This window comes from Budorcas taxicolor, chromosome 2 (genome assembly GCF_023091745.1).
Source record: "Budorcas taxicolor isolate Tak-1 chromosome 2, Takin1.1, whole genome shotgun sequence".
Taxonomy (NCBI): domain Eukaryota; kingdom Metazoa; phylum Chordata; class Mammalia; order Artiodactyla; family Bovidae; genus Budorcas; species Budorcas taxicolor.
This window is the reverse complement of record NC_068911.1, coordinates 68,324,613-68,334,139: the sequence shown is the minus strand read 5'-3', so window position 1 is coordinate 68,334,139 and position 9,527 is coordinate 68,324,613. Positions and strand designations below refer to the sequence as shown.

General features: G+C 40.5%; 1 non-coding gene and 1 pseudogene across 1 annotated transcript; both read right to left on the bottom strand.

The window, feature by feature from the left end:
• Nucleotides 1-538: 538 nt before the first annotated feature.
• Nucleotides 539-611, bottom strand: TRNAG-CCC (transfer RNA glycine (anticodon CCC)). The gene has a single exon. It is a non-coding gene; the product is annotated as a tRNA-Gly (tRNA).
• A 92-nt stretch (nt 612-703) lies between these two features.
• On the bottom strand, nt 704-1,415 carry LOC128060522 (aminoacyl tRNA synthase complex-interacting multifunctional protein 1-like; annotated as a pseudogene).
• Between the last annotated feature and the right edge of the window lie 8,112 nt (nt 1,416-9,527).

Here is a 9,527-nt window from a genome sequence, read left to right as displayed (position 1 = left end):
GCAGAGAAGAACGTCCATGTTGAAGACAAAGATTAAATGCCTCCTTTCCTGGGATGCCCATGCTGGTTTTCCTTCAGTGATAAAACTCCCTTTCCAGGTGTCCAGGCCACACTGACTTGCTGTGTATGTGCTGATTGGCTTTTTTTTTTTTTTTACATTTAAGGAACGTACCACTGACTCCTTTGATGTTCTTTGTTCTGACAAGATATACAACTGTATTGAAAAAAACATGTTTCTCCAGAGTAGTTCTTCAGAGTTATCTAAGAGGCTGTCTCCTGGGCTATATCCTCAGTGTGGTTCAAATAAAACTCTTTCTTATTTCTGTTATAGATGGTTTGTTGATTAGTTCTGTCGATCCAGCTAAGTGGTAAGTTTTTATTCTGGAGGGAGACCTGAGCAGAACATTCCCATAACATCCTTAGGAGACACACTGGAGAAGACATGTAGAAGTAGAACTCCTATTTGACTTTTTTTTTTTGGCTGTGCCAGGTCCCAGCTGCTAAATGCAGGATATTTAGTTGTGGCATGTGGAATCTAGCTCCCTGACCAGGTATTGAACCCGGGTCCCCTGCATCGGGAGCACAGAGTCCTAGCCACTGGACCACCAAGGAAATCCCAACTTTTTTTTTGTATTTTAGCTATGAGTGACAAACATTATTTCTTTTTATTGTTTTCTCTAATGTATTTCAGAAACTGAAGTGTTTTATTTTATTCCACTGTTGGCCATAGTGTGAGCCCTACACACTCCCTTCCCTTTCACCTCTAAGCGAGCGCCGTTGTATGTAGCCACGCATACATTTTTAGTGTAAAGATCAGGCTGGATCTGCTCCCAAATCTTCTTCTTAGGATTCAGCTCCTTCTCAGGCTCTCCAGGGAAAGCTCTCCACTTTCTCTGGTGAACTTGCACACATCACCGTTGCCTGAGATACTACTCCCCTCATCTTTGCAGGTTTCAGGTTACAAAGTAAAACCACCATCTGATTTTGCATCTGTTCAAGAGGAACATGATTCACCAGGCCACTGACCACCGTTCTTGGGACTATTTCTCCAACATCTACTTCTACATACAAAGAATCTGCATCAGGGTGTTTTCTGGCAGTGATGATACAACCAATTCGAAGATCCAGACGGGAAACATCAACAGGCTTAGAGTCAGCACTTCCTGCTACTGGTTGCTGTTTTTTCTCCTTTTTCTCTCCTTTCTTTTCAGCTTTCTCGTTCATCTTCTTTTCTTCTCCTCCTCCTCCTTTTACTTGCTCTTTAGCACCAGAAGATATGATTGTGATTGGTATAGACTGTATCTCATTTTCAGAAACTGTAGAATCAGTTTTTAGTGGAGTACCAGATGGAAATGATATTTGTTTTACTCCATTTTGAATTTCTGCCTTAATTAGCTCTTTCCTGGAGAATTCCATGGACAGAGAAGCCTGGTGGGCTACAGTCCATGGGGTCGCACAGAGTCGGGCACTACTGAGCAACTAACATTACTACTAGATTAAACACCTGTCAAAGCCAAGGATGAGGATGTGGAAAAACATGAATTTTCAGTGTATATTATGATGTATAGTGTGTGTAAATTTATGTCACTTTTAAAACTAATTTGGCAATTTCTTATAAATCTACCTAGATTCCAAAATTCCACTCCTACGTATACATCCTCGAGAAATTTGCATATATTTTGGAATGTTCATAGCAGCACTTTCTGTAGCAGCAGAAACAATTGGAAATATCCCCCAAATCCAATGACAGGAAATAAATTTTGAGAATCTATTTACTCAATGAAGTAATATGCAGCAGTGAAAATCAGTGAACTACAGCTACCCATAAGGATGAGCCTTAGAAACATAATTCTGAGTGAAAAGCAATTCCCAGAAGATTCATACTATAATGAGACCACCACTCAAAAACAAAAAAGACAAAATGTGTTGTTAAGGCATGTGTAAAACTATGTGTTTTCAAAAGTGAGAGGCTGATAAAGGCAAAACTCAGGCAGATGGTTACACGGGCAGGATAGCAAGGGAGGAGAATGTGGGTTAATGTCAAATTTGAAGATTTTGTGCTGGATAACAAATTCATAGAGAGGCATAATATCATGCCACATAATTTACATATGTTACGTATATGTTCTTTAATAACTTACAAATATTTTAAAATTATTTGGATACTTAAAAATATTTCTTTACCAAAGTATAGTTGATTTACAAGGTTGTTTTCATTTCAAGTATACAATAAAGGACTCAGTTATACATATAAAAGTTTGGAAAAAATTTAAAGCAATGAAATAATGCTACCTCTTGGATAGCCTATTTCTATATCTAAATTGGTTTATAGCAGAACTGACAGTGAAACCCAGATTTGTCTCCCAGGCTAGTGATCTTGAAAAGCCCACTTTAAAATAAACAGGCTAGAACAGAATAGTTACATTTCATGTTCTCACTGAAGTGCTCTTTTTTTAACTTATTAAAATAATGATTTGTTATTATAAAAATTCAAATACTTAATAATATTAAATGAGAATAAATTCTTCTGTGCACTTCTCAAATCACACAATTCCATTCCCCAGATATGATTGCTGTTAATACACTAATGTTTTCCATGCATACATGAACATATGTGTATTTATATACATATATATGCCAAACACATATCCTTTTAAAAATAAAAACACAAAACCTCTTTGCCTATAAATATTCATCAATAACTTATTCTTTTTTTTATTTGACAATGACATTTTTCATGTCATGATTTTATCCATAAATCACCCTGAATATTTTTAGGGGTTTTATGGTTTTCCATTGTATCGGATACATTGGTTGAATTTAAATACTGACTTGATGACAGGTATTTAAGTTATTGCCTATTAGGGGCATTAAATGAGACTTTTCTATGTCAGTTTCAGCTGAGGCTTTCAAGTCTTCAAATAAAACAGAAGGTGCCAACTACCCCTACAATCTGAAATGATCTCCTAGAACTCTTAGGTGGGACTTGCAGAGGAGGTCTCTATAAACTGGTTGGGGACCTGAAGTCATCACCCATCTTAAGATATAAAATTAGTGAAGTTTATATGATTGAAAAATAAAAGCTAAAACCTTAGAAGGAGATGACATTTTGAAAAACAAGAAAGATGAAGCAAAGAGTCATTTTACTTTACTGAAAAGAAGATGGCCCAAAGGTACAAACTTCTAGCTATGAATAAATAAGACATAAGGATACAGTGCACAGCATGGTGACCCTAGTTAATACTGGACTGCATATGTGAAAACTGCTAAGAGAATAGATCTTAAAAAGAAAAATTGATGGCCCAGGAGACACTGGTCTAATGTTTGGACTGATGGTAACGTGCTATACAGTAAAGGTTAAAACACTCCATTCCTATTTTGCTTCACTTTCATAATCATTATCAGACAGGAGAGAGTAGAAGTAAAATTGGTTCAAGAGAACTGAAGCCAAAAATGAGCAGAGTTAAAAACGTATACGCACCAGGAGTCTCTAAAATAATGTATCTCCAAACTTGGAAAAATTATGTTTGATGCAGAATTATGAGTTCTCAAATTACAAGCTCAGTTATGTGGATGTCTTAGATTGGGTTTCCTGGAAACAGAACGAAAGGGAGAACTGAGTTAGAAATTTTACTGGGGAGAGTTCTTAGGAGATAAACCTGGAAGGAAGTGAGGGAGGCAGGAATGGGCAGAGCAATAAGCTTTCTGCAAAGTGGTTACATTCATCTGACTGATTCTCAGACAATCCTTCGGAGAATTCTAGAATTAGGCTGGCTCTTCAGAGTTGTCTCAAACTGAGGTGAGATGGTGGGGCCATTTTATTCTTGCATCAGTTAGTACTGGACAGAGGTCACTTCCTGGAGTGGGGGTGGGGGGCATAGGTTCTGAAGATCGTATTCCCAGCCGCTGGAGATTTGATGAATTGACACTAGGAAGGGAACCTGGGTGAAGTAACACAGTATCTACTTGTACTCACTAATTTCTGTTTTAAGCCTCTATTTTAGCATGACTTTCAACTTCTGTGTTCTGCTCAGGCTCAAGGGAAATCATTCTGCTGGGTCCCAAGTTGCACGGGAAAGAGCAGGGCTTTGTGAGGCTATCTTTGGTTGCCTGGATACATCATTTGGATACTTCCACCCATTCTGCTCCTTCTGGGTAGGAGAAAACCCTCACGTCTTGCATCTTTCTCGGGGGAACCCATGTTTTCTTCTGATCTTGGATTTCCAAACGTACAGAGGGTTTCTCCTTTCTCTTTTTCTAATCTGAACAAATTCATGTAGCTCAACAGACCACAGGTAGAGATGAAGAGAAGCAGGGGTGTGGCAGCAAGAAAAGCAGACTCTGACTGCAGGTAACACAACTGTCCCCATCTAATCTTTATGACCCGAGTTCCCTCTGGGCTGAGGGGTTTTTTGTGAATGTCCAAAAGCGCAAGCTTCAGAGATTTAAAAAGTGTTTTCTTTGCTTTTCTGCTGTAACAACCTGTCCTGGAGGCAATGAATGCATTGACTAAATGAATAAAGTCAAAAAGTAAAAGGAATTCAGGAAAGAAAATCTCAGGTAACATCTCAGAATATTATCCTGCCACGATTACATCCAAGAATCCTACCAGACCCTGTGGATGAGATCAGTGAAACATTGTAATAGTCTTTGATGGTTCAGGGGGAAAGAAAAGACAACCCAATGGTCAAAGCCAGAGAAGAGTCTCCCTTAAAGTAGGAAGAAAGAGGATGCTGCAAACCATAGACTGATATTAATGTTCCACCTAGAGAAAATGCCAGACAAAGCTCATCTTGGGGTTTTTTTTTTTTTTTTTTTTTTTTTTTTTTTTGATTCTTTGTTTTGGTCCAGCAAAGGCCTTGAAATAAGGTATCTGGACTCCAGTAAATAATTGGCTTGTCTCCTGAGATATCACTGTGAATAAGATGCATAAATGGGAACCAGAAAACTAAGGGCCTGATAAATTTATAAGACAATGAACAACTATCCCCAGTGAAGATAGAAACATGGCCAAAGTCAAGTAGTCAAGATGCAGTTGGTTAAGGCAACTGTGACACACGCAGAGAGTTGGACAGAACAGAGGACATGATGCTTGAGGAAGTGGAACCCCAGGAAGCCAGGTCATCTGGAAATGAGAAGTGTAGCATCTGCCACGTGGAGGCTAATTGATTCTCCAGGCAGGAATACTGGAGTGGGTTGCTGTGCCCTCCTCCAGGGGACCTTCCTGACACAGGGATCAAAACTGTGTTTCTTACATCTCTTGAATTGATAGGTGGGTTCACTAGCGCCACCTGGGAAGCCCCAAAAGAAAAACAATCAGGGCAAATTTCTTTTTTCTTAATTTTTATTTAAATTTATTTATTTTAATTGGAGGCTAATTACAATATTGTATTGGTTTTGCCATACATCAACATGAATCTGCCACGGGTGTACAAGTGCTCCCCATCCTGAACCCCCCTCCCTCCTCGTACCATCCCTCTGGGTCATCCCAGTGCACCAGCCCCAAGCATCCTGTATCCTGCATCGAACCTGGACTGATGATTCATTTCTTATATGATATTATACATGTTTCAATGCCATTCTCCCAAATCATCCCACCCTCTCCCTCTCCCACAGAATCCAAAAGACTGTTCTATACATCTGTGTCTCTTTTGCTCTCTCACATACAGGGTTATCGTTACCATCTTTCTAAATTCCATATATATGCGTCAGTATACTGTATTGGTGTTTTTCTTTCTGGCTTACTTTACTCTGTATAATCGGCTCCAGTTTCATCCACCTCGTTAGAACTGATTCAAATGTATTTCTTCTGATAGATAGAACTCTTCTTAAAAGCAAGCAAACAACAACAAAAGAAACCTAGGATGTTGTGAGGTAATATGTTTACCAGCAGCATGGTGTCATGGAGATTCATTCATTTTACTAACAGTATCGATTGCCTGCACTCCCCTTGGAAGAAAGGGATAGGACCTGATGACTTCTAAGTGCCCCCTCAGCTGTGAGCAGCTCTGATTCGACTCTCAGAAAATGTGAATGCTAAACCAAAACCATCTGGATTTTCACTCTTTTACAAAGATGTTTTACATGATTTACAGAAAAACTAGTGATTCAGAAAGAGTTTCATAAAAGCCTGTGGATACACTCAGAGTTGATTTTATGGCTCATGACTGGCAATATTAATGGAACCACTAATAAAAGTTATGATATGTAGTCATAAAACACCTAAGCATGAATTCATAACTCATGTTCCAACAGGATAAGGCAGGTTATTTCTCCTTTATGATTTAATGCCAAGTAGATTTTAAACTTCGCTTTCCACAGGAGACCTATAAACCTCAGTGTAGGTTAAGATCGAAGTCCAATGATGCTATTTCAAAGATAAAATAGTAATGAACATATGGTTATGAGAAAAATCTGACATTCTAAACTTACAAAGTGGAAATGGTTTAGTCACCCCACTCAATAGCATTAAGTGTGCAGGAGGTTGCTCATTTGAGTTTGATAAGTTGACTTTCCTTCAGCTCTACCAAAAGTCTAGACCAAAATTTGATGAGGAATTAAAACTTATACTAGCTTTGGTTACAGCTGTTAAATTTGGAGCTCAACTCCATACACCTGTCATCTGGTATCAGGAGCTACTGATACCAGGGACTGTTTCACTCAGGAGCTACTCCCGTGACATCTGTTGGGGAGGCCAATCCTAAGATCCTGGATCTTATGACTGAGGGTCCCTGCCAGAGGGTGACTCTGGCTGCCCAGAGTTTCCTTCCACCTTGTGACTGTTAAATTTGTATGCCGACCTAACTGGGCTAAGAGATGCCCAGATCGCTGGCGAAACACTATTTCTAGGTAAGTCTGTGAGAAGAGATTAGCATTTAAATTGGGAGACTAAGTGAAGAAGACCACCCTCACCAGTGCAAGAGGACACCATCCGATCAGTTAGGAATGGAGTAGATCAAAGAGGCAGAGGAAGGGCAAATTAGCTCACCCTGAGCTGAGACACCCATCTTCTCCTGCTCGTGGACTTCACTGCTTCTGGTTTTCAGGCTATTGGACTCATACTGGGATTTACATAATCACCCCAATCCTCAGATCTTTGGACTCAGAGTTAATTATAACACCAGCTTTCCTGGTTTGTAGATGGCAGATCATGGGACTTCTCGGCCTCTATAACACATGAGCCAGTTCCTATATAAATCACCTTTTATATCTCTATGTATATTACTGGTTCTGTTTATCTGGAGAATCCTAATACATACCAGAACCGTGACTCCCCCCATCTGACCAAACAGGTCCAGAATCCTTTTCCAGGCATTATTAAGGATGCTAAGAGGAGGGTTGGGCTTCCCTGGTGGCTCAGTGGTAACGAATCTACTTGCCAATGCAGGAGACGGGAGTTCAATCCCTGGGTGGGGAAGATCCCCTGGAGAAGGAAATGGTAACCCACTCCAGTACGCTTGCCTGGAAAATCCCATGGACAGAGGAGCCTGGTGGGTTACAGTTCATGGGGGCACAAGAGAGTCAGACATGACTTAGTGACTAAACAACAGTAACAAAGAGGAGGCGTAGAGGAAGCTGATCTCCTGAGGCCATACAAGCACTCAAGTCAGTTTGAGTCTGGAGATGCTGGCAACCCATCTGTGTCACCACATGGAAAGAACCTCCTTGGGAGTCAAGCAGGGCAGAGGAATCAAGAACTGAGAAATGGAAACAGGACTGAGAAGGTACTCTGAGTCTCTGAATCCAGCTAGGACTGAGTCCATCTGAGCCACTAGACTTTTCAGATTCATGAAATAATGAATCTTTACCTATTTAAAGTAGCTTGAATTCAATTCTGTCACTTTGCCACTCAAAGGGTCCAATTAGCTGTAGCGGAGTTACTTTTATGTTACTGGCTTATTCCTAGTACAATTTCTGGTAATTATCTTCAAAGAGATAGGAACTTTGAGTAAGAAGAGGTCTTTTCATCGACAACTTAGAGAGGACTGAAGGTGTAGTCACTCATTTCATTTACCTATTTTAGAAGAGAGACCCATTCAGACACACTAGTTTAAAAAGGATTAATGGTGAACAACAAAGCTGTCCTGAGATTTGTGCTTCTCTTTCAAATTAAAATGAATTGATCATTGTAGGATATTTTCCAAAAATGGCTGCACCAATATATTGGTCCCATCTCACATGTTCTTTGTGAGATGTGGCTAACACCCCTCCCCACAAGAGAGGGCATGTAGGTACTCTTCTTTGAGTCTAGACAGGGCTTGCGACAGCCCTGGTCAGTGGGGAATGATGAAGGTGGTGATATGTGGCTTCTGAAGTTGAGCCACAAAAATGATGCAGCTTCAGGGACTTCCTTCGTGGTCTGGTGGTTAAGATTCCACATTTCCATGCAGGGAGGCTCGGGTTCGATCCCTAGTCAGGGAACTAGATCTCTCATGCTGCAACTGAAGATCATGCATGCTGCAAGAAAGACCCCACACACAGCAAGAAAGATCCTGCATGCTGCAACTAAGACCCAGGGCAGCCAAAAAAAAAAAAAAAAGCTCCAGCTTCTGCCTGGCCCTCTTAGGACACTTGCCTTGGAACCCAGCTTCTGTGCTGTGTGGGAAGTCAAACCAGTTGCGGAGGCTCAAGTAAAGAGGACTGGAAGGCCTCAGCTGAAAGCCAGCATCAACTTCCAGATGCATGAATGAGCAAGTTTTATATGGCTCCACTCCCAAGGCCTGGACTCTTCCAGCTGAAGTCCCAGACACAGTCACCATGCTTCCCACTGTGCCCTGTTTGAATTCATGACCAATCCCCACACCCCCAAACTACAAGAGATAATAATAGGTGATTATTTTAGCTACTAAATTTTGGAGAAATTTTAAAAATAGTAATAGATAACTAATATGGTCATCGTGGTTGAGATGATACTTTGCTGAAAGAGAAAACATAGAAATATCTAAGCACGGAAGTTAAAAATCTATTTTCTCAGAAAACGAAAGCGAAACAGAGCAGGGCCCTGTGGTATTTGCCCCTCCCCACCCCCACAGTCCTCTGCCTGCCTTAGTCTATGGGAAAAATTTAGGCAAAGAATAAGTTTAATCAGAGAAGTGAGAACATGCAGAAACAGAGGAAAACAGTCAAAGGAGATTAAATGATAATAATGTAGTCATTAAGAATAGTCGAGGACTTTGAGTTCCTTCTCAAGGGCTATAGATAATTTTCTGAGCCACATTCTATCAGCTGTCTTATAGATACTGAAACCCCCACCAGGTGGAGAAGTTAATTATGTGATGACCAGATGGTAACCATGATGTAAGTCGCCACAATTCTGAGAACTGGCCTCAGGAAATGGAAACAAACGGACTCTGGAACTGAAGACTAACTGTACTTATAACAAGATGACGGTGGTCAGACCACCAATGACCGATTTCAAGATGACTGTCAGATTTGACTGCTGTTTCTGCAGGTAGCCCCACTCTGCCTATAAAAGCTCTAAAATCTCTTGCCCACTGATTGGTAGGAGGGGAGTCAGCCTCTGGACAG